This window comes from Sapajus apella, unplaced genomic scaffold, assembly GCF_009761245.1.
Source record: "Sapajus apella isolate SASKATOON/1434 unplaced genomic scaffold, GSC_monkey_1.0 scaffold57, whole genome shotgun sequence".
In the NCBI taxonomy this organism is placed as follows: domain Eukaryota; kingdom Metazoa; phylum Chordata; class Mammalia; order Primates; family Cebidae; genus Sapajus; species Sapajus apella.
In genome coordinates this window covers 5,660,848-5,687,222 of record NW_022436997.1, presented here as the reverse complement: position 1 = coordinate 5,687,222, position 26,375 = coordinate 5,660,848, and positions in this window count along the sequence as shown.

The following is a 26,375-nucleotide window of genomic DNA, read 5'->3' as shown; positions in this document are numbered from 1 at the left end:
TGCAGTGCAAAAGCTCTTTAGTTTAATTAAGTCCCAACTACTTATCTTTGTTTGTGTTGCATTTGCTTTTGGGTTCTTGGTCATAAAATCTTTGCCTAATCCAATGTCTAGAAGAGTTTTTTGATGTTATCATCCACAGTTTTTAAAGTTTCAGGTCTTAGATTTAAGTGCTTGATGCACCTTGAGTTGATTTTTGTATAAGGTAAGAGATGAGAACCCCATTTTATTCTCCTACATGTGGCTTCCTAATTGTCCCAGCACCATTTGTTGAATAGGGTGTCCTTCCCGTACTTGATGTTTTTGTTTTTGTCATTGAAAACATTGCGTAAGGTAGTTGAAACAAGTAAATTCCTTAGATCCAGGTTGTGTTGTTTTTGTTTAACTTCTCTCAAAGTCTTGTATAACATTCTTATTGTTAAACGGAAGCATGTGAGTTACATGATAACATATAGATTCACAATTGGAAAAAACATTACTCTGACAGCGTTTGTCACTTAAAATGTCATATAACAGCTCTTCATCAACTTAAAATAGTCCTCTCTGTGGTGTTTCCACAATTTTGCCTTTAATTTTTGCAAAACTCAGAGATTTATCAGACTTACATGATATTATCAAAAGTATGTTTATCAAAATTATGATCATACAAAACTAAGAAAATAAATAATACCATAGCTGACTTTAAATTCAAAATCATCTTCCTAACTAAAATAATACTTCATCATCAATTGCATTAAAATAACTAAGAAAGTGTTATAGTTTTGAATTTAGTTCCAAAAGAGATTAATTTAATGAGTTTGGAATCAGAAAAGCCTGGCTTAAAAACTTCAATGTGTAATGAATAGAAAGCCATAACGTAATACAAATAGACTTAGACTTCATTAATGTATGGATTTTGTTGACATAATGAACATAGCTCTGTGACATTTTAGATAGGTCAAATCACCTCTGAAGCAGACTTTACAAATGGTTCTTCATTTTTAGGGAAGCATTGACAAAATGGGGGTTGGGGGTCAAAGGATATTCCCTAATATTGCAAAAGGTCTAGAAATTGTATTGCTCTAAGAACTATCAAAGAAACTAGCTATATTTTGCCTTAAGACAAAACTAAGAGTTTTAAATGTTAAAAACAGTGAGAAATAGAAATGCAACAGATTTTATCTCTTTTCTTACAAATGCCTTAAATTAAACCATTGCAAGGGAGTTACAAGGATTCTGGTTTTGATTTAAATGAGAAAGTTTTCAACAGTTGAAGAACTTCTCTTTTATCTTACAACATAGAACTTCTCTTGTTAAAATACTCCAGCAAAGAGAGATATTTATAAGAAAAAAAAGTTATGAGGAAATTTTGGATGAGAGGTTCTATAAGAAGACTCCAATGGCCTTTCTTATTTCAAAATTACATGTTCATACCCAAGAATTGAACTCATATGAATACGGTGCATGACTATTGTCTACATACAGGCACTGAGGAGGCACCTCAGATCCAAAAAAAAAAAGGAATATTGGCCTCTGTCCTGAGAACTTTTGTGACACTTTTAATGTACTCTTTCCAACACACTGTGATATTTTTAAACAAAACTATCTATAGTTTAAGTAATTAATTTTAGATGATATTCATCAACTAACCCATTTATACATAAATAAGAATTACATTGAGAGTTACTGCACTCTTTTTTTAAAAAATTGACCTCTACCATCATTCATTAATTTATTAAAATGTCTAAAATAATGTAATGAACTCCTTGATTATCATTAGTACCATCTACATAAATAGTAATAACTATTTACGTACAATACGTTATCCATATATAGCCACAAATATGATAGAAAAGATTGACTGTTACAAATATGTACTTAGGTCTATCCTTTTAGCTAATTGGTTTATCACTCTAGAAGTAATCACTTTGGCAATTCTTTGTTATTGTGACCTTTTATCCTGTCTGGGGAAAATACCAAAGAAACACAAAAAGAAGCAATAGCAAATCTATATGATTAGGCAACAGAAGCTTGCGAATAAATTCAAATTCTATGGAGCACAATCTTAAATATTCAAACTACTCTAATAAAAGTGTCTTGCGGAGTTTTTGGAAGTGTTGTAGACTATCAACAGCTGCTGTTTGTGAAAGAATAAAAAAGAACTATTCTTGGCTTGTGTAAACCTGGATGCTTACTTAAAAATGCACTGGTGTTTGCTAGGTGTTTGGAAGTAGTCATCCCAGTTTTTCATGGAAATTGAGTGGCAGCTCTGTGTGGGACAGAAAACTTTTTTAATATCAGAAGGTGCACAGTGATGTTCTAGCTCCACCGTTTATTGTTTGCAGACTTTGAAAAAGTCTTTCTGTAACCCTATGTTTCCTCATCTGAAATATTAGAATAGCTTTTCGTCTCAACTTATCATCCAAAATTGTTTTGAGAATCAAAAAAGTGTGTTTTATGTTTTGTCTGTTTTGCCTTATTTAAAGTCAGAACAAAGTAAGGGATTACAGCCATCAATTCACATATGCTTTGCTTTATGTATCTTAGGTTCATTTGTATGTCTTTTAGTATCTTAAAAGTTAAAGATACAACATCAGGCTTACAATGGCTTAGAAATTGCTTATTTTCAGGAACTGGAAAAAGGCATAACCCTTAAGAGTTCACAAGAAAATATAAATAAGATGAGATAGAAAAGAGTTCTTCTGTCTGCTGGAGACAAACTGCCTTGTGTTTGAACTATGTGAAAGTGGTAAAGTAGTAACTGCAAAGAGAAATCTCGGCTTCATGCTTAAGATATTAGCTTCAGTTGATTAGGGAGATAAAACCAAGTTGTCCAAATTGACAGACTTTCAAAACCTCATCCTGAGACTTTTCTAATCAACCCAACAACCTCTCGTCCTTAAATAGCTTTGTTTCTAGAGTTTAATAGTCACTTGGGGTAAAATTATCTGGCCAGGAGCAAGAGCTATAGTAACTTTGTCTAGTCCAGAGTAAATAAGGCCTAATGTATACTTTTCAAAAACAAATAGCAGAAAAGGTGAGAGGGGAATCAATAACCCACAATCCTTCCCTCTAAATGTTTTTAAGTACTGACTTCAGCAGGTTTTATTTTTATTAAATTGGTATTTGTAAAGGAGTTTCATGAAAAGCTCCAGCCTTAAGGATGCCCATTGAAAGCTGTGTTAACTTTCTAACCTAACTTGTTTAAGAACAGATATTGACTATCTGAAATAATTCTGGCTATTCTGGCACCTTTCAGGGAAGAAGTCTCCTCATTTTCCTGTTTTCGGATCCGTCTTTACTCATTTATGTTCTACCCTTGGCAGGATGACCTGAAATATAGTGGAAAAAAAGAACACCATATTTTTACTAGCAAAACTGAGAGTAAAAAATCCTTTAATTGTGGAAGAACAGGCGGTGCTGATAATAAATTTAGCACAAGCTGTTGTTCTTCCTAAGAATCATTGGATTGTCCGTAAACTAGTATGGGCACATTTGTGAGTTTCAGGCTCATGTCATTGCTGGTACTCACTGAGACCTTGTCAAGGCCTCTTCTACATGAGATAGAAGCAGTGGCAAATTTAAGGACAACTGATGTTTTTACAGCTACAGTGAACTCCGATATTTATCATGGTGGCCTTCTTTGAAAATAATAAAATACAACCAGACATGGCTTGAAATGAGTGAGCCATTGACAGTAGAATTAAATTCTTTTCACTGCAGGTGTTTTATTACCATTATCTTTAACAGCATCATCATCATCATTATCATCAGAATGATCAAGTTCCCACTACATACTGATCCTGAAACTGGTGGACATTTAAAGAAAAATAAATCTCATCTTCTGTTTCTGAAAGGCCTATAATTCATTCTGATGAGATTGCACATATGCATAGAAGACCTAGTAATAATTCTATATAGCATGTTACCAAGCAAAATGTACAAAAATTAAAAGGAGAAAGGCTATTGGGAGCTAAAGTTAGCAATGGGCAATGCTATATTCGTTTGTTTATTCATCCATTCAACAATGTTTATTATCTTATTACTTAAATTTGGCTGAAATTAATTAAGAACTTAAGATTAAATAAAATATTTTTTGTTGTTATTGTTGTTATTCTCCCATTATAAGAACAAATCATGGGCCTAGAATATCATCAGAGACTCAAATTCTTTCTGTAGTTCTGTCATTGTTTACTTGCTTGACTCCATGACTGCTTCCTCTTATTTATCAGATATTTCTGTAGCTGTAGGTGGTACATATGCACTGAAAAGGTAGAAGGTGATATGAGATAGTAAACCTTCAAAACTTCCATCACAGTTTTTTAAAATGTAGTAGGGAAGAATAAAGTAAGGAAGAAAGGAGTGGGCAGAAAAGATGACAGATAAGGAATTTCTATATTAATAAATGAAGAGAGTTGAAAGATTATTTCAGGCTGGCAGGGAGGTGTATGCAATAGATTAAATGGAGAAAGATGATGTTTTGGATAAAAATTAGCAGCTCAACAGGAATGTTTATTATTTAGGATATCAATGAGCTAAAATTATTTACATATTCCACTTTTTAAAAGTGGCACATCTGTGGTCTTAATAGCCAGTTGAAAAATGCCAGCAAAGATGAAAAAAAAAAAATTAGGTGCCAACCATGAGGATGTGTCACACTCAAGCAGTTTCTACAATTTGATTTAAGGACAGAGGCAGGAGCAGCAAGCAAGCATGGAGGCAGCAGTTGGAAACACATAGTTTTTAAGGTTGAAAGTCAATAATATAATTAGTATCTGTTCTTATTAATAACAAATACTAAACTCTCATAGGTCAAGCAAAGACATGAGGATGAAAAGTTTGTAAGGAAACTAACAGAAGATAGGCTTACTTGGTAATGCACTATGATATGGAGGGATTATAATATTACCTACAGGGTTTTATCAGCAAAACAGTGTTCTCCAGACTTTAAAATTTGAGGCCAGAAAATAAATGTTTGATCTAGATTCATTTTCAAATAAATCTAATTATTCTCCACCCTGTACCTTATCTTATTTTGGACAAATCTTCTTGGCTCACTTCATGCATTACATTTATAAAATCTGCTACAAATTCTGCCATATAAGAATATATATTAAGGGCTGTATAAAGCCTGTCCTACTCAACCATATCTAATAATTCACTTGGGCTTACTATTGCTTTTCTCTGTTCTTTAGAGATGCGCTGACTTTTCATGCAACCATTTCTTGCAATCTGCTAGAAATTGAGGGTGATAAAAATATGTATTAATTTTGTTCAATGGGCTCAGATGTTTTCCTTAGTCATCCCAGTTCTTTTCTGGCTCAAAAAGACACACACAAAAATCTCACTCTTATTCCTGCAGTATAAGCAGGCCATTTTTCATTGTTCACTCAATGCCTTAAACTACTTAAGGATAAGTTAACTGCAAGTCAGCCTACAGACTTTAGGAGAAAACTTCAGAAGAAAAATACTAAATTACCACCACAAAACACTTACCCATAACTTATCAGAATGTCCTCTATGTTGGTTTGTCAGCTTCTGAGTTTCAAACTGCCAGTTATCTCCATTTTATACTGAGATAACAAATGGAGTTTATAATCTTTGTTTCTCACGTAGAAATGATCTTCAAGGTAAAAAAAATCACACGTTTCTCCTTTATTCTAGAACCCCATCAGTTTTATGATTGTAATTGTATTTCTGTTCATTACAGTAACCTAAGTTTATTTGTTGGTTTTGTTTCAGTGTGGTTCCAGACATTTGAAGACAATCACTGAAAAAAAAAGTGTTAATAAAAGTCCCAAGCTGTTAAGCGTGTTTATGTTTCCCTTACTGTTGTTTAACAATATATGGGTGACAAAAATTAGATATCTTGCTGGAAATTAGCCTCTTTCACATGATAAGCTGGGAAGTAATGTTTGTACAAAGAACTAGATGAAAGTTAAATATAAGAGCATCCTCCATTCCAGCTCTAGAAAATTGGGGATTAGGCACAGTTGATTTCATCTAATACATTTACTGAAGGCAAACTCTGAGATTCAAATTTCTAAAAAATCTAATTTGGGTTACAAAGAAAGATATCTACATGGGGTTTATAAGCACATCCTGCAAACTGTAAGAGATTCGTGATTACATCTGAGCTCCCTTATCATTATTGCATTTGTTATCGTTTTGGGGAGGGAGGAAGGTGTTTAGTTTTTTAACTTCAGAACGGAAGTCCTGAGAGCTAGAAATGCTTTTCACATTACAATGTGATGACATTGAGAAACTTGTTTAAGAGTATGTACGTGTTTGAAGACAGTTAAGAGGTAAGATGATAATAACAGAACAAACAGATATCCTAACACATCCTGTGTTACAATGAATATGCAATACTTTCCCTTGGGTGCAAGAGAGTAGGGAGTTCTTTCCTGGGGGAAGAGAGAAGGACAGATGCCATCAATTATTCAGTCAATTTGTATTGACTAGTCACTATATGATCAACTCTGTTCCATTACTCAAGAGATATGAGACAGAGGGGCAGGGGGTAGATATATGAAGTAATGAGAGAAAAAATAGGCAATATAAAATTAAGGATCACAGGGACTGCACTAAATTAAATCATACAGTTGATCTGAATGAGGATAACCAGCATATTAGCCTTGATTTCTGGAAATTCTATAATGATATTAAACTTTCAGTTTTGTGCCAGTCTAGTGCTCCTATTAAAACCCCACTAAACTAAACCCCAAGCAAAGTGAACTGCAAGGAAATAAATCAACACACAGTCAGAGTAGAGCTTCATAAAGGAATGGATGTCTTTGTGGTTGTTTATCTAATTTGCAGTCTGCAAAAACACAACTTTTTTACTTTCTAATATGTATTTTTATAGTACCTATTACAAATTAAATAATCACTATTTGCGAAGTACCTGCTCTGGATTAGGCAGTGTGCTCAGTGTTCTATATTTGTTATCTCACTCACTTGCTTTGGATCTCTATGAGATATTTTATTGTCTTATTACACTGGAGAAAACTGAGCATCAGGAAGATAAAGTACCATGTCCTAATTCATACAGTAAATAAGCGAAAGGGGCAGAAGCTGAACCCAGGTCTGTTTGACTACTCTGCACATTCTGAGACAATTAAAGCAGTTCTAATTTTGTGATCATCTTTGTGGTGATTCTTATACCTATGAATAATAGCAATATTAGAATGTTGGCTCTTTTCATTTTATTCATAGTAAATGCCTGAAGTCTAAATACATTTTTTAAATTTTAGTAGAATTTTCTGGATCTAAAGTATCCACCACATTAACTGTCTGTAAATGTTTGTCAAGATAAAAGGGGTGTACGATACTGTGAAAACTATCATCCAAACCCAGACACCTTTATGGAAACACCCATCTATCAATCCATCCATCGAACATTCAGTCATCCATCTATTTATTTCAACAATCTCTTTAGTTCTTCAACATTGTCCCATGTCTTAAATTTCTGTGTATAAAGTAACATCTAGATTTTTCTTCTTAGCATTTTGATTCTATAGAAAAAATATTCTTGCACTTGAAGCCAAAATGACATGCAAATAGTGCATTTTCCTAAAAACAAAAACAAATTGGCGCTGTGACTGCTCAGAACTGAGGAACACTTCAGGATTATCTATTGTTTTCACATTATTGGACGGTACATTGACAAACACATAAAAATAAGATACATACATGCTGGGCTTCCTGTTGCCCCTTTTCACAGAAACATAGTTTAAGGTAGTCCAAGCAGATATCGTAAGATGTGGGAGTTCTGCTCTATTGCCATGTCAGCTTCAGGTTTAAATTTTTGTGCCAAAAATTTTAAAGAGTGAGAAGCTACCTACTAAATTAGGGTAAATATTTCCCTCTTTTTTTTTTTCCATTTTATTTCTTCTGTCTCAGTATAAATACTTCACTTTTTAACTTGTGTTCTATCACACATTACAACATTTCCACTGTCTCGAAAAAGTGTGTTCTCACTGAGAATTATGTAAATAGCACCTTGACAGCTGAAAGATGACATCATACGTTTTCTGAAACCATAAATCACGGGTAAGTTTTTTAGAAGTATTTTTATATTTAATACTCATTGCATTTATATCCAGAATGAATTAAAAATAGCCCTACAAAAACTATCAACAATACAATCATGCAGGTGAAATAAAAAATTTCTTAAGAGATTATGACTAACAGATTTGTATTCTTCTTTTGTCCATTTCCCTGAAAATTTCCTTATGCAGTCATTTTGTTTTGGAAATAAATGGGTCCTTTTCCTTGGTCCGTAAAGCCATTAATACATATCTATGTTTCTTATTGTTATTATATACTTTTATGGAAAGGGCCAACTGAGACATTGCCCAACTGAAACATTGAGAGATCAAATTTAAAATATATCTAAAGCCAAGAATACCTGTAGACTTAGTGGGATAATTAGCTTCTGACAGAGATGTATGCCTGGAACCTAAAGCAGCAACCAAACTTTGCAGGTTCCCAATGGTGAGATCACCCCTAATTGGCTAGCAAAGAAGACAAAGAGTAGAAAGAGGCGGAGAAGCTTCTTACCTTATTTCACTAAGCCGAGAGGGCTCTAGAAATTAAGATGATATTTTTAATCTCCCCAAATAAGCACTATGCATTTTTTTGTTCAATCTATAGTTCTTTTTGTTGTTTCATATTAACAAATAATTTTGTTTTCCTTAGAAAGTTGTTCATTCACAATGGTTCACTCCTGTAATCCTAGCACTTTGCGAGGCCAAGGCAGGTGGATCAAAATGTCAGGAGTTCACGGCCAGCCTGGCTAAGATGGTGAAACTCTGACTTTATTAAAAATACAAAATTAGCCAGGTGTGGTGGTGAGTGCCTGTAATCCCAGTTACTCAGGTGGCTGAGGGAGAGAATTACTTGAACCCAGGAGGCAGAGTTTCCAGTGAGCTGAGATTGTGCCACTGCACTCCAGCCTGGGCAACAGAGCGAGACTTTGTCTCAAAAATGGAAAAAAAAAAAAAAAAAAAAAAAAAAAGTCATTCATTAGCCTATTCCCTACTTAATATTAGTCAAATAGGAACAGGCATTCCTCAGAGAGGTGGAGAGAGGAGATACCAGAGATATTTTATATTTACCTTTAACTTTGCTCTGGGACTCTGGTATTAGCATGAAATAATTGTTATTTTATGGTTTTCAGGTAACATGCTTGGGTTAATCAGTGCCATGGAAAAGGCTGCATTTAAGCCCAGGCCCCAATTTAACTACCAAAGTTAATTTTCATTGTCATATATCACTTGAGTGGGCTTCTGAAGTTTTTTTTTTTCTTTTTCTGATAGTACTATTTTTATCATGTGCTTCAGCTTATGCCAAACCAATATTGAAAAATGTTTTCCCACCATTCTATCCCCATTTTAATGCAATATTTACATCTTTACTCAATTTCCATATCTTCAACTCACAAAGGATAGATTATTTTATCTTTTGAAAATTAGTTGGTTTTCCCAAAATAGTTTATTGAATAAAGTTGGATATACATCTTACAACTTATATGAACATGAAAATAGCTTAAATGTCCAGATACATAAAATGAAAGCCATAGAAATCTAGAAAGAAATGAAAAGACACGAAAATATTTCATAAAGATGGTATTGTATTGTGCTTAACATACTCTCAGATATCAAACCATTCTAATTCTGTCTATATTGTTAACAAACTGTGTAATGTTAGGCAGGGTATTTAACCTCTCTAAGCTATAATTCACCCATCTGTAAAAGGGGGAAAAATAGGACCTTTGTCATCTACTTGTTACTAGGAATGAAGGAGATAATGAATATAAAACATTTAGCATAGTGCTTTACTTATTTCAAGCACTCAGTAAATATCATTACCATTATATTTATGAAGAAAAAAAGTGACTATATTTGATGGCATGCCCATACAGAGGGAATAACATGAAAACAATTCATAAATATGCATGATTGCCAGTGAGTTAATATTCTTATCATAGAAGACAGTCTTAGGAATCAATTAAAATTTTTGAAAATCTACTTCAGATGGTTAAAGAAAAAGAGTAGACACAAAGGAAAGAGTATAAGCTTTCGATACTTTTGAAAGATTATTCAATCTTCAGGGTATTTACTCGTAATCAAAGAAATGTAAATTAAGTTATAAGAGCAAACCATTTTCACCAATTAATTTGGAAATATCTATATTTTTAAGTTACAAAAACAACTTTGGCAAGTGTTTAGACAAATGATAGTTTTAAGTGATATGGATGTACATAAATTGGTAGATATATTCTGATAATAGTTATTTTCAATTTGTTATTTGTACATTTTTCTTCTATTAATAGTTTAAATATTTACTTAAATATTTAATTCATTAAAAATCAAAATTATCTTTCTATATGTATGTGAGATACATGTACGATACACATAACAGAATCTTTATAATATAGAATTGGCCCTTTGTATTCATAGGTTCCTATTTACAAATTCAATAAACTGAAAAAAAAAATACAGTATTAGTGGACTTTGTAGGACCCAGGGACACAGAGGGCTTATTTTCATCTTTGTTCTGCTGGGCCAATTGCAGAACTTGAACATCTATGGGTTTTGGTATTGAAAGGGATCTTGGAACCAATTCCCCATGGATTCTGAGAGATGACTATAGTAAGTATTACTTAAGAAAACATATTTTTATTAGCTGCATACTATTTAAAATATGAGTATATTAAAATTTATTTAAGCATAACTTTATGTTGTATAGTTTGATTCCAAAATTTCATCATCATAATAATGCTAAGCAAGGATAAAACAAATGATATTTTAAAAACTGGGCATAATTCTATAACACCTTGATGAACTGTTTTATTTGTAGGAGGCCAGGTAGAGAAGGGGTAGGGAAGGCAGAAAGGGAAACAAAAGAGAAAGAAATTTATTCTATGCTATTATGTTTGTCAATTTTTTAATTTATTGATTACTTTTTATTGTCAGCTTATAAAATTTGATCTTTTCTTGAGAAACATGCTCTGGAATAGAAAAAGTAATTTTTGTCTGGGAATAAAGATTAAGAAGAAACAGCTCAAGAAGAAGGCTGAGTTTGAACACTTACAACCTGGCAGAAATGGAGGATTCTCAGAGAAGACGGCAAGGAAGAGATCCCAATGTGGCAGAGGTGGAGGCTTTAAAACCAGGATTCAGCCTAAATAATGTTCTGCTATATACTGTGCTAGCCAGGGATTTAACTTCCTTTCTCTGAGTGTCAACGTTCAGAAAGATTGAGCTGAGTATAACAAAGTGTCTTGTGTTGATGCTTTCAGTTAACCTTTAAAAAGAAGAAAAAAACCTAATGCACTGCCATGAGAAATGGTGGCTTATGTGGAAAGAGCTCATCAAAAACAAAAATGAGAGTGAAAGAAAATGGTAGGCCCATGATACCCCCAGAATTTGTGAAATCGTGGGAATCTTCATAGCTCATGGTTTGGGATTGAAAGAATACTATTTCCTAAATGAGGCAGGGTCCGGGCATCACAAGAGGGATGATAGTGTTGACAGGCATGTAAAAAAAGGAATCAACAAAGAACTAACTGTACCTTCAATATGAAGCAAAATATACCTGCTATGTACTTATAGCTCAGAGGATGTTTCATAACAAAGTTTTGCTCCAGATACTCACAGAAAGAATACCCCCAATTTCCTAAGTCAACTCTGAAAATATATTTTTAAAAAAATTGGTTGGAAAGAAAGCTGATACAAAAATTGTACAAGCTTGAAGATGGTGTCCCCTAGGTGGTTCAGCTGACAACAGCATTTCAAGGAGTGGCTTACCCTATAGGAACTACCCTGGTAGGTTCGATGGCTACAGTTGAAAACAGATTTGTCTCTTTGGACTGAAGAGTGATTAAACCTGGAAAGATACCAAAAGAGTAGACAGCAAATCTGTCCTTTAAGAAATTTTAAGAATGAAGTTTAAAGTTCCAACCAACAAAGGGTCAAGTATTCCATTTCATAGCATTAAACACATATCACATTGACAGAGGTAACCACATAATTTATATTCACTGAAATGTGTATGTTATGAATCTTTCATTCCTGTTGGAGAGGACATTGGGGTTGGGGAGGATCGGAATGGCAGAATATGAGGACATTAGTTTGGGGGTCCACAAAAAGAGATGGGACACCCTGTGACAGGTGGAAAGCTTGCTGGCATTGACTTCAATCTTAGTTCTGCTACAAACTGTGGCTTTTTATTTGGCCTTATTAATTCTCTAAAGTTAAATGAGAACAATACATTTACTTTGCAGTGCAAGGGTAAGAATTAAATGATATACACAGTGCTTGGAATAGATTAGTTGTTCAATTAATCCAGGCTACTATACCATAGAAGGAATGTCTAGTATACAGAAAGCCTTGGGTGTTGCTTTGATAGGAGATAAAATAATCTTTTCAGGATACATTCATCTCTGTGATCGTTTGTTTTTCCAAAAGATAGTCCAAAAGGAATCTATTTTTCCCTTTGCAGATATGAAGTATTAAGTACCTTCAAATAGGAATGTTTTCTAACTTTCAAAATATAAAACAACATAAGTCAATATTGTCAACTTTTAAGACTAGACTGTCATCCACAAAAGTCAGACCGTAGTGCTGTTTCTCTTGGTATTAACCTTGAAAGATTCATACTTAAAAAATAAATAAATAAAAAGGCATCAATATATCTCTTTGCTTTGGAGCAGTAATCATTTTGGCATTTTCCTGGGTTCTCCTTCCTTGGCTGCTCTCAGCATTGCTACTTGTTGGCTCTTTCTTGCCTTTTGTTGTAGTTCCTCCTTTTCCAACTCCTGGAGTTTGTCAGAGACCTCCTACAGTCTTACTTAGCTGTTTTCTCTTCAATCCATGATTTCGTTTGGACTGTAGACATTCTAATTTTTATTTTACCTTAAATTCCCTTGGCTGATCTCAAATGTTTATTGCATAAAGGTACAGTAACAAGCCCACTGCTTCAAGAACATAAAATTGTGTGTGGAGTGTGTGTGTGTCTGTGTGTGTGTGTAAAGTGTTGAAAATTGAAGAAGTCACAGACTCTGTACTATTCTTAGAGTCAATATGAAAATAAAATAAAATATTCCTTGAGGTTTTTAGAAAAAATATATATACTTTTTTCAGTATCTGTTGAGCAATTATCATTGATGTTTCCATTGTAAAATCTCCCTCTATTTACATTATTACATGTGCCTGCTTTCCAGACTTTCTGTAATCTGTTTTTGGCCTGTCATATGCTTGGCACTCTCCCTTATGTACTCCCTCTTCTCAGCCAGTATTCTCAGCAAAGCTTCTAGAAAAAGGCTAATTTCTGCTTTATGCCTTTCTTTACTCTGTTACTTTGTCTGAATGGTCTTTATCTCTTTTCATTTCCCCAGAAAACGCACACTTTAGGCCCTGCATCCTTCACACACCTTCTCCAATGTACCCAGACTACAGTCATTTGTCCTTAACTGACCTCAGGCCGCACCATATGCTCATGATGATCTCCTTAGCAAAATGATGCAATTACCTGCCTTGGGAAACAAATCCTACTTGGAAAGGTCTTAGAGGCGCATGAATTAAATTTTCCATGCACAGTGGCATGAGCATGACATTGGCATCATGTGAAACCATCTTGGTCACTGGCTCACTGGCTGCTTTTATGGATAAATTATTTTAAACTTTCTAATTCTTCTAACTTTTGAAATGGAAATAATGCCATAGTACAAAATTACTTTGAAATACAGAAATAATATATGTGTTATGCTCAAGTAGTTGACCAAGAAGTGACACTATCTCATATTAATACACTTACAATTGGAGTCCCCATAGTACCAGTGACATTACCCCCATTGCACTCAGAGTGTTGCCAATTTGAGCTGGACAAAACAGAAAGTAAATCTTTAGATAAAACCAAATATTGTGATGCTTCCACCCTCTGGTTTCAGATTGTGTTAGGTTGGTACAAACATAATTGTGTTTTCTGCCACTGAAAGTAATGGCAAAAATCACAATTACTTTTGCACCAACCTTAATACTTTGCCCAAGTGAAGTTCATACTGCTGACCTTCCCCTGGAATAGTTCAGTGTACCTTAACAAATGAACAGAGTGAGACCCTGCTGCTTTTCTATTATTCCTGTTTCGGGAATACTTTATCACTCTTCTAGGACCGGTTTTATCATGCCCTTCAGGTTGAAACACTGGCCTTAACTGGGATATGTGTAAAAAATTTCCAAGAGGTACGAGCACATGGATAGATTTAAGAGAAAAAATTTCCACACTTTCATCTTCTATCTGTACCTCCAAAACTGATCTGCCTGAGAGAATCCTTGTGGGTTAGCCTCTCCTTTCCAACCTCTACTTTCACAGCCACTAGCTGACTCACTGCCCTAAAAATAAAACCACCACATTCTTAAACAAAGAGCCCCTAAACAAAGGACCACTAGCTAGTTTTCTTAATAAAAGACTACAATTTCCAAGTTTTAGGTGTCTAGTGCCATATAATTGTGCCACAAATTATCCCAAAGCCTCGTGGTTTAAAATAGCAATAATTTATTATTTCTGATGATTCCATACATTGTTCTGCCACTCTCACTTAGCCTCACCCACAGAGCTAACTTCAGCTGATGAGCTGGCTGGAATTAGGACTCAACTGAGATATTGACAGGGCTAGGCTCCCTCTTTCATTGTGGTTTCAGGATATTTCTTTCCCCATAGTCTCCTAACATTCAGAAGTCTATTCCAGGTTTCTTTATTTGTTGATGAGAGTGTTTGAACAGGGTAATGGTAGGAGCTTTAAGGCCTTTTAAGATTTAGCCCCAGACGTTGCAGCTACTTTTGGTAGTCAAGCAAGAAAGAAGACCAGCCCATATTCAGCAGTAGGAAAAAGAGACTCCAACTGATGGGAGAAGATACGAAGTCACACTGAACAGAGACTGCAGCATGGGACGGAAGGTCATGATCATTTTTTCAAACTACCATATTCCTCCAACCATCTCACTGGATGATGCATTCCAAACAGTGTACTACTTTTTTATAAATAGCAATTATTTATTTAAAAATTTATTAAATGTATACTTTTATCAATTGCCTAATAATAATCACTATAATGATTATACATTCAAAAAGTATTTTTCTATGCACATAGAGATCTCCTTGGTTAAAGACAATTTGTATAATTTAACTTATGTACATATTTTTTCAAAAACTTGACAAGTTGATCAATAAAATATGAATGAATAGTGCCATCTGTACTGTTTCTGAAAGACATACAAGTCTGTGAATAAAGAGGAACAGAAATCTGATTTTAAAAAGATAAAAATGGATACAAAATATTCAAATGTAAAAAAATTATATTTCATGTTAAATAAACATCCGCGACTATTAAATCACCTTTGTATTTATTTTCATTTGAAATGTTTTGAAAGTGATGTAACAGTTTTATGTTAAAGTGTTATTATTTATAATACCCCAGAATTTACACTCATTTTAGCTATTTACATTTACAAAGAAAATTTTAGAAGCCATCAAACTAGTATGAAGATCCACTTGCCAGAACACATTACCAATAACTACCAATTACAATTACAATACAACATATTATAATAATTACCAATTATTATAAGGTTATTACATTGCCTTCCATGTACTCTTAAAATTTTAGATTGAATTTTTTTTCTTTTTTTTAATCCAAGAATTCTGGTTTCCTTCTGGAGCTACCTAATATACTCATTTGGATGATGCAATTTAATCATTAAACAATAATCATGTTTCTTTTTTCTTCAACTCATGTCTTTATTCCTGAAAATTTTCATCTTTTTTGTTCCATGTACCCCAGCAGTAGTCTCGTGAAGGCTATGTTTCCTTTTCAGAATAATGATTTTAAGTGATAAAATAAAATCTTGAATATTATACAAAAAAAGATATAAAAATACTATATTATAAAAGAAATTTTGTGATGAAGTATTATGTACGATTATCACACATGTAACAAGGTTCAGCAGCATGTCTTGATATACACTATAATTTTGAAGGCGATTTCAAGGTATCTGTGACAACAGTAATGCAACATGAAAATATCTGCAGTGTCTATTGTTGACAGCCTTAGGTACAGATAATCGTACTGTGGATGGTAGCCTCTATTCAAAATTGAAATTTTATTTTTAATTTTAAATTTTAGTTAGAGGTTAGTGAAGAGAAATGCAATTTTTCTCCATCCAAATTCACAAACCATTTAAATCTATATGTTAATCTCTTGGGAGGTTTGTGGACTTCAAATTAAGAGTGGTTTAGTGTGTTTAAGTCTTACCTCCCCAAATAAATTGGATTCTTCAACGCCTATTGAGTCTGTAGGTGAGAACTGGGTTCTTAGAAAATGCTAAGTGTAAGTAGAGAGAAAGTTAATGGAGCAATCCTGCTCAATTGCTATTTTGGATTATTGTCCAAAAGTAGTCATTACATCTGTATTTGTCTAAGATATAGTTTTTTCTTCATAAATAGGCTTTATATTTTAGAGCTAGAAACTGAAAATTGGCTCTCTTATAGGTAGTAGTTGTTAAATTATTAGAAATAACACAAACAAAATTAACATGAACAAAAAATATTCTTTGATCATATCTCATCCGCTCAGCCTTTTCCTAAGCATTATGCATGTAAATACACACATGCAAACACAGACGTACATATACAATATATATAATCTTTCATTATATTCCTAGATGATAAAATATTGTTACTGTTACCTCACTTTAGAGATGAAGCAAGGGAGCTTTGTGAAGGTTAGTTTACTTGTCCTAGATTGCCAAGGTACAAGGTCCTTGAGCTTAGAATTAATCTTTAGTCTGTTGGAAACTAAATTGTGTTCTTACATTGGTGTTATGCTGTCTTATTGTCTATCAGTCTATTTTCTTAAATGAGTCTACGTTTTTGTGCAAGTATTTATTATGCTCCTAATATGTGCCAACTTTATGTTAGATACTCAACATCAACGTCTATTTGTCTAATTATTGATTTACTAATCATGTTCTCTGCTACTTGTAGATGATGTTTATATTATTTTCTGTATTGTTTTACTGCTTGTTTATCATTCATTTTAGTTCTTGACATGAACAAAACCCATTTTATGTGAAGCTTTCTTTTTGTTTCTGGGATATGTTCAGGAATTCCTGACCCAGAATAGGGTCATAGATTATGTTAGTATCTTTAATGCCTCCTAGTTCCGTAAGTATGTGCCTTCATATTTTATGTTTTTTAGTATTATATGTTCACCGGATGAAGAATCAAATAGTCTTTTCAAGAAAAGAAAAGATGAGTTTAAATACAGAAGGTCAACTAAAGCTGAAAAATAAGATGTACTTTTTTTAGCATAACAGAAGGGATCAATTATCCCATATTCCCCAGAACACACCTTGTGTCATCATTCATTCAAAGAAATAAATACATATTGAGTGCTTACCTCTTACAATTTTTTGTGACAGAACGTAACTAGTGGCTAACATACATGAACTTTCATTGCTGAAAATGACATTTCCAAGACATCTTTGTGAACAAAATTTTTATCTATGTGAAAGCTAAACTTTATAACATAAAAATATAAGCCAGAATACAAGTTTCAGATAAATGATGTAACCTATGGATTTTACTACTAAACTAACAATAGATATCCAGATAGAATCTCTGTGTTTTTAAGCCTTAGCTTAGGACTATTCTCAGAGTGTCAAGGCATTTGCATGGTCTCATCCACTTCTATTCATTTTCCATAAATTTCCCCTTTAATACTACAGACAGAAAGAGGGGAAGAAAAGGAGAAAAGTGCTTAATGACCCTTCTTTAAATATTGTATAACAAATACCACTTGCTGTTCTTCTTTGAAGAATTAAAATTGATTTCCTTTTTCTGGATGAGAGATGATCTGGCTTGGATGAGCACAGAGTAGCTTCTATCACAAATTATGCTGAAAAATTGGCTCTGAAGAAAACAAATGTGGCTGTGGTTGAGATATTTTTTTCAAGCACTGAACAAAGTTCAAGACAGAAAAGGGGCCAGTTTTCTGACAAACAAAAATTGCTTTGGAAGGGTTTGCCTAATGAGTCCAAGAAAGTTCTTCCAAAACCCTTCTGTTTCTGACTCTATACTTTAGAATCATATAAGATAAAATTTACTGTGGTGCCTGAGGTCTATGGTAAAGAAAATGTAGCTTACTGTTAGCAGGATGACACATCTACAGAAAATGCAGTCCTTTCCTCTAGTCTCAATAGCTTTTGGGGCCTGGGGTCTGGGGTCTGGGGCTGAGCATTCCTGCTTTAGGACTCAAGTTGCCAAAGGAAACAAAATAAATTGCTAAAAATAGGCATCTTGGTCTGAGACTGTGGTTTTTGAGAAAGCAACTTTTGAAATGGACTAAGAAATAGAGTTTCTCCTCCCTCAAATTGCCCAAGAATTCTGGGATCAATAGCATTTTCTCCAGTTATCAATCTTATGTTCCTTTCTCTTATCCCATAAAATTGCATAAATCCCGAATTTCATGTGTAGGTAGAAAGTGCAATATATTTAACATCTGAGCACTTGATGAAGACTTAGGCTATCCTTCTAATACTTTTTCAATCCTTTTTTTTTTTTCATGCCTTAGTTCCACCGGCAAGCAGAGGACTAGCATTGCATTGTTACCCGAAAAGCACAACCATACGTTGTGCTTTGCTGCAGTGCCTTACATCCAGGGAAGGCTTTTATCACTCAGTACAAGTACGTTTTCATTGTTCCCTGAACAAAGACATCCCAACCAAGCCCTTTGTCTGGGTGTGCACTGTTGTACTTCTGAAGTATGAATTCCTGGCAAACAGTGCACCCACCTGGCACCAAAAAAAATTACAAAACAAAGAGTGTGCATTGGCCTTGAAGCTCTGAGTTGCACTCCCTACCTTGCCACTGCGTTTCCTGCAGTGTATGATCTGTGAGTGACAAATGGTGTCTCTCCCTACCAAACCAGGAAGCACGGTTGTTCAGATATTCTTCAGTATCCTACTTTTTTACCTTTTTGTTCTCTCTTTTGTTTTTCTCTTTATACATAAAGAATGATTTTGAAGACCAGTGAACCCAATTATCTCATTTTACAGATGAGAAAATTGAGACTTAGAAAGGCTCCTCAAGTTTAAAAAGCTAGAAACTTGCAGAATAAAGACAGAATTGAAAACCAAAATCTAACTTACCTCATGACAGCCTTAATCCCAAATAAATGAAGGAAGGTTGCAGTGGCTTCCTCTCAGCTGTGTTAAAGTCAATGACAGTTTGATGAAAAACTAATTTACTTGGGCCTGCAATAAACAGTATAGAAATGTAGAAGGTAATAGCAAGAAAAGAAAGAAAAACCCCTACACATATTTGGAAAGAAGAATTTGTCTTTAATCTTCAAATTGGATGTTACTGTCATATAATTTCCCCCATAAAAGGCCATAAAGCATTATGGATCCAAATAGCCCCTTCACAACCTCAATGATTGCTATAAATATAACACTAACGTCATCAAAAAAATTTCTCTTAAATTACAGTGTTATTGAGATCCAACAATCTCCTATACATATCCTTAGTGCTCCAGGTAAATTGACTTTCCAAATTTGTGAAACATTCACCTCTTACTTGATATGAATTTTTCCACTAATCACATTGTTTTTATATACACACACACACACACACACACATACACACACACACGTGTATATGTGATAAATTTATTTTGTATTGGAAATCTAAAATATGATCAAGTTTGATGTGAGGTGTTATTATCTATAAAATTTATAATTTCTGCATAAGAATCACCATTTTAGTAGACCTCTTCATTCTGTCTTCATTACCATTGCGTAAAATGGCTTTATTTTAGTGCATCTGTTTTATATAGAGCTTTCTTGACCGAACTTTCGTTTTCAGAACAAGGCACACAAGAGGTTATCTTCCCTACCAAAGTTCTTCTGGCCAGTTTGTAGTGGTTGATACAGATACACTTGCTTTTTTTGTGATGCAGGTCCTCAGCCAGACAATGTAGCTAAAAAAACAAAACATTCCAAAACAACCAATCTTTGTAGTAATTATGGTGTCTTTAAACCCCAAAGGAAATGAGATTGAGCCTTGCTTCCAATCCAATTTACAACTCAGATGCAGATGGGATAGGGGCACTTCTCACCATCTTTTCTAAACACACACACACATTCACGCACACATATGGGAATTATAAGCAACTTGGGACTGTGAGCATTATAAGGAGGAGGGCAGAGTCAAGGTATAAACATGGCTGACAGTTACTCAGAGGATAATCTGAATCTTCTTACCCTGTGGTTATACAAGTAAATGATGATGCTTAAACTGAAAGTCAGGTCATTCTTCCAAAAAAAATTCCAGTGAAAGAGGAGACATCAACAAATTTTGAATAAGAAATTCAGGTGAATACAAGAGCAAGTTTTTAGTATTTTATAAAATAATTATTTTATAAAATACTAAAATAGTAATATTTCTATAAAATAGTTATTTTATAAAATAGTAATATGTGTCAGGCACTGGTATAAATATGATGTAGTCTGTTGTATTTGTCTACAGTATTCTTCCTATGAAGTCCTTGTATCTATGCTTACTGTTTCAATTTTAATTTATACTCTGTCATGTCTCCCAAAAATTTACTTGCATCCAAAGATCAAAGTTAATTTTTATTACTAACTCTCTTTTTACTTAATCATCATGTATCACCATGGCAAAAATGTTTACTAGTCAATGTTCCTAGTGAACTTTAATTCTGTAGCAGGTTTTCATGATTATGTGGGTTAGAAATAGGATTCCTTTATCCTGTTCTGTTTTTCTTTTTGTTGTCCCATCCATACAGTGTTTAAAACCCATACCTCACACCAGCCTACCACAGGGCTATACCTGCTGTGGGTATTCAAGTAACTCTCTGAATGCCAGTCCAGATTAGGTAAATAGGCACAAAGCTGTTAAAAAGGTTAATCCATATTCATTACACAGTTTTTTCCAAGTTATTTTTAGTTGATGTTCAAGAATAAAAAACAAACAAAACAAACAAAAGCCAGGAAAGGAAAATATTTCTTACTGTTTTCAACTTTTTTGAGAATAAGTTGTTTTGCTTTACTGTAGTTTGAAAATATGTCATTTTGTGAGATTGATCCAATGCTGGGATAAAGAATATGTTCTGAAAATCTCTTTTAGAAAGATTTATAATATTAACCTCAGGCTATTTTAAGTCCCAGTCGATCTTTATGAAAACAGCCAAGAGATCCATTTGTTTTCTGAGCAGTGGAAAGTCTCTGTTACCTTTTGTCAACCATGATTGAACAAATGACTTTGGGTCAAAGTGATTCAGTTGTGAAGTGCTCAGGGTCCTGCCAGTCCCCTGGAATACAGGCTCAAAAAGCAGTCACTTTGGACCTGAGCTGCCCATTACAGCCAGGGGCTAAGTAGTCCTACTCAATTTTCTCTGAAACTAACACCATTATAGACCATCTTAAGTGCAGGATTAATAGGAAACAGTGCAGTGGCTACATGTCAACATGGCCGGCATAGCTGGTCAAAACTTGAACACTCTATTGAACTACTTATTGTGGTTTTTCATTGATGTTTTTCTTCTATGCACCCAATTAACTATGTGATAATTTTGGTAAAACACGAAGCTTCTTGATTGTTCTTTATCCTCTGAACGGGGCCAGAGATCTATTAAAGACATTCCACTGAGATGACAGACACCCTGTTTAGCTCGTTGGAAGTTAGAATCTAGTACCTATTATCTCAACTCTGTAATCTTGCTGAAACCAGAATTATTTATACTACCATTATTGCCACAGAACTTCTGCTGCCAATACTTGCCACCTGTCAGGACATTCTTCTTTTTTTAAACAAGTGGAGTGAGTTTTGAAAGCTTTTAATGGACCACATTTAGGTAATGAAAATCCATTTCTTCTCATTGCTTTTTCTGCATCTTGCCTCCTTCATTCCCTTCACCATTGCCACTTCACTGTGCACACACACATACTCATACATACATGTTTGCACAAAAGCACCCCCTGTTCTGTTTCCAGGCCAGCAGCCTAGTCAATCCAGGATTTGTGATGAATTTAGTGTTTCTTCACCTGGCTGGATTTTATTTTCATTTGATCCTTTTTGTTAATGTATCACTATAAGTTAACACCAAGGTTGCCTAATATAGGCCAATGAAAATTATTTCTTCAAGATGCGATTTGTTTATTTGCTATGATAAATCAATTTTGTATTAATGCTTCAGCAGGTTCACAATTTTGTTTTGTCATTTGTCTATGTGTGCCCTTGAGTATATGTTTTCTCTGAGTATGTTGACTATGAATATGTTGTCCATTTTTGATTGTCAGCTCCTAGAGGGCAAGGAACTTGCCTACATATCCTGCTCTACAAAAAATCATGCACATATCAGTACCTAACAATCCTTTCTTCTGCTGCTACTGATGATGATTGATAGTGTTATTCTCTAGCATTCAAGTTCTTACAAAATAAATTAATTATTTCCATATGTGCCTATGGAGGAATGTATTGTCTAAGGTGAATTGTCTAAGGCTTTGCAATAAATAAGTAACAAAGTTGAAGAAAATGATCTTCATTGTTTCTTCTTCCCTTTCCTAAGATTTCCAGTTGAACTCAATTCAATCTAACGATGTAATGATTCCCTTTGCATAGCATTTTGTTTGGTATTGTAGCGGGAATGAGAAAATATGGTCTGATCTCTTATCTCAAGGAAGAAAAAGTAGAAAGATAAAATACACAGATAAATGACAAGTAGGTAACATTTTATTTCAATGTAGAATAGATTTAGGCAATACTACTATGTAAAATACACAGTGCTAGAATATGAGGGAGGCAGTAGGAATAAAATGTATTCCTTGTTCTTAGGAACTCAAAATGTGATAAAATGGTAGAAAAATTGAAATATTTTTCAGTTTTTGATAGGGCTTTTTAAGTGCTAAAGAAGGTAATGGTACACTTTATTTAGTAGAAGACAGGTATCTAAAAGAGCATTGGAGAGCAGGTGGCAATTGCAGATTTTGAGAAAAATTATTCTTCCAGTAGAATGCAGAATAGATTGGAAATGGAAAAAGAGAGATGAAGATAGTTTTGGGGGAAGGTGTATCAAGTCAAAAGTGGAAAGACATGTTAAAAAGTTATTGCTAAATAGAGCAGATAATGATGAGGGCTTAAATTACCAGAGTAGTAATGGGATCAGAGAAGAGGGAATGAATTGGTCACATAATTCAGAAGTAAATAAATTTGAATAGGACAAAGAGAACCAAAAGTCACCAAAGATTTCCTGCAGTCAGTAATTAATTGCTTAGTTAATTATGCTACCTAAGGTCAAGAAAAGGTTAGAGTCGTTATCTTTAAGCTTGATTTTAAATGAAGTATAAGGGCAGATACAAGGAAATTTTTATAATCTGCTTCAATATTTCCTCAGCACCACAACTAAAGCTAGCTTGTCTCCATTTTCACCAAACGGTTGCCTTCTTAGGACCTAAAGTAGATCGCTGATTACCTTCAAATTTAATTCAGTTTCTTAAGTGTGTTTCCGAGGACTTTTACTTCTTGATGACTTGAGGTCTTTTTTTATCCAACACTTCTCTCAAGGAAATTACCCCCTTCCAATATTGCAATAATTCCTTGCATTTTTTAGAATAATCTTGTTTATACAAAAATGTATGCTGGAATTTTCACAGAAATTATATTGAGCCTACATACTAATTTATGGAGAACTGTTATCTGAACACTTCCGTTTTCCAATTATTTTGCATTGCTACATTTATCTGATTTATTTAATCTGTATTTTTTAGATTTCATCATACAAGTTCTGATCATCTTTTCTTAAATCTATACTTAAGTGTTTTGTATTTGAGTGATTGAAAGTTGAACTTTGTTATTTTAATTTGCCATACATTTATTGCTACATAAAAAATATATTTTGCTATGAATATAAAATGTATATCTACAGATTTATATAATATGTTTTTATATGAAATGATAATGTATGTAGATTTATATGTACTTTATAGATATAAAATTCATTTTTCTATCTTAGTCTTGTATCCTATAAACTTGGCTAATTCATTTATTCTAGAATTTTGTTATTTTAAAAAATTCTTTGGAATATTTTATATAGATTATCAATTCATGTCCTTAGTTCACTTTTTGATGAAATTCTTTCTTTTTTACTTACTGATTTGCTTGAGTTTGTTGTAGATTATGGATATTAGTTCTTTGTCAGATGTATAGATTGTGAAGATTTTCTCCCACTCTGTGGGTTATCTGTTTATTCTGCTGACTATTCTTTTTGCCATGCAAAAGTTCTTTAGTTTAAATAAGTCCCAACTATCTATCTTGGTTCTTATTGCATTTGCTCTTGAGTCTTGGTCATGAAATTTTTGCTTTTAATTCTGTTTATGTGATGTATTAAATTTATTGATTTGCATATGTTAAACCATCCCTGCATCACTGGTATGAAACCCACTTGATCATGGTTATGATCATGATCAAAATTATCTTTTTGATATGTTTTGTATTTGATTAGCTAGTATTTTATTAGGGTGATGCTTGCTTCATAGAATGAATTAGTAAGGGTTCCCTATTTCTCTATCTTATGGAATCAAGTCAAAAGGATTGGTTCCAATTCTTCTTTGAATGGTAAAATTCTGCTGTGAACTCATCTGATCCTGGATGTTTTCTTGTTGACTTTTTTTTTTTTTTTAGACTGAGTTTTGCTCTTGTTACCCAGGCTGGAGGGCAGTGACAAATCTCAGCTCACCGCAACATCTGCCTCCGGGGTTCAAATCATTCTCCTGCCTCAGCGTCCTGGGTAGCTGGAATTACAGACATGTGCCACCATGCCTGGCTAATTCTTGTATTGTTAGTAGAGACGGAGTTTCTCTATGTTGGTCAGGCTGGTCTCAAACTCCCAACCTCAGGCAATCTGCCCACCTCGACCTCACAAATTTCTGGGATTACAGGTGTGAACCACTGTGCCCAGCTGCCCTGTTAGTAATGATTTAATTACTATTTCAATCTCACTGTTTGTTATTTGTGGTGAAAGTGTCTAATTCTTCTTGATTTAAGGTAGGAGCATTGTGTTTTCCCAGAAATTTATGCTTCTCTTCTGGTTTTTCTAGTTTATGTGCACAAAGGTGTTGATAGTAGCCTTGAATGATCTTTTGTATTTCAGTGGTGTCAGTTGTAATATATCCTGTTCTATTTCTTAATAAATGTATTTGGATTTTTCCTCTTCTTTTCTTCATTAATCTTGCTAAGGGTCTATCAATTTTATTTATCTTTTCAAAGAACCAGCTTTTTGTTTTATTCATCATTTGTACTTTTTTTTGTTGTTGTTTCAATTACATTTAATTCTGCTCTGATCTTGGTTATTTCCTTTCATCTGCTGGGTTTGAATTTGGTTTGTTATTTCTCTAGTTCCTCGAGGTGTGACCTTAGAATGTTAGTTTGTACTCTTTCAATCTGGGCATTTAGGGCTATGAACTTTCCTCTTAGCTCTGCCTTTGCTCTATCGCAGAGGTTTTAACAGACTGTGTCAACATTGTCATTCAGTTCAAGGAATTTTGTAATTTTAATCTTGATTTTGTTTTTTAACCAATGCTCATTCAGGAGCAGGTTATTTAATTTCCATGTATCTGCATGGTTTTGAAGGTTCCTTTTGGAGTTGATTTCCAGTTTTATTCCACTATGGTCTAAGAGAGTGCTTGATATAATTTTAATTTTATTAAATTTATTGAGGTTTATTTTATGGCCTATCATATGGTCTATCTTGGAGAAATTTTTATGAATTGTTGAATAGAATGTGCATTATGCAGTTGTTAGATGAAATGTTCCTTACATATATGTTAAGTTCATTTGTTCCAAGGTATAGTTTGGTTTGCATGGGAGCTGGGTGAGGCCTATTACTCTGATTTTCCCCCACTTCCCTCACAACCTGCATGACTCAGCAAAGGCAGCCATAATCCTCCTACATACATGACTCCATTGACCTGGGAACCTCACCCCCATCCCCCACAGCAACCACAGCAAGACCCACCCAAGGAGAGTCTGAGCTCAGACAAGCTTAGCCCTGCCCCCATCTGATGGTCCTTCCCTACTCACCCTAGTAGCTGAAGACAAAGGGTATATAATTTTGGCAGTTCTAGGGCCCTACTCACTGCAGTTTCCTTTCCATACTACCACAGCTGATGATCTCTGGAAAGTGCCACCTCCCAGCAAGAGGCCAATCAGTACAAAAATAGAGCATTGAACCACCAGAGCTAAGAGCCCTCACAGAATCAATTTTACCCTCACAGCCCTGGCCACCTCCACCAGAAAAGGTGCTGGTATCCATGGCT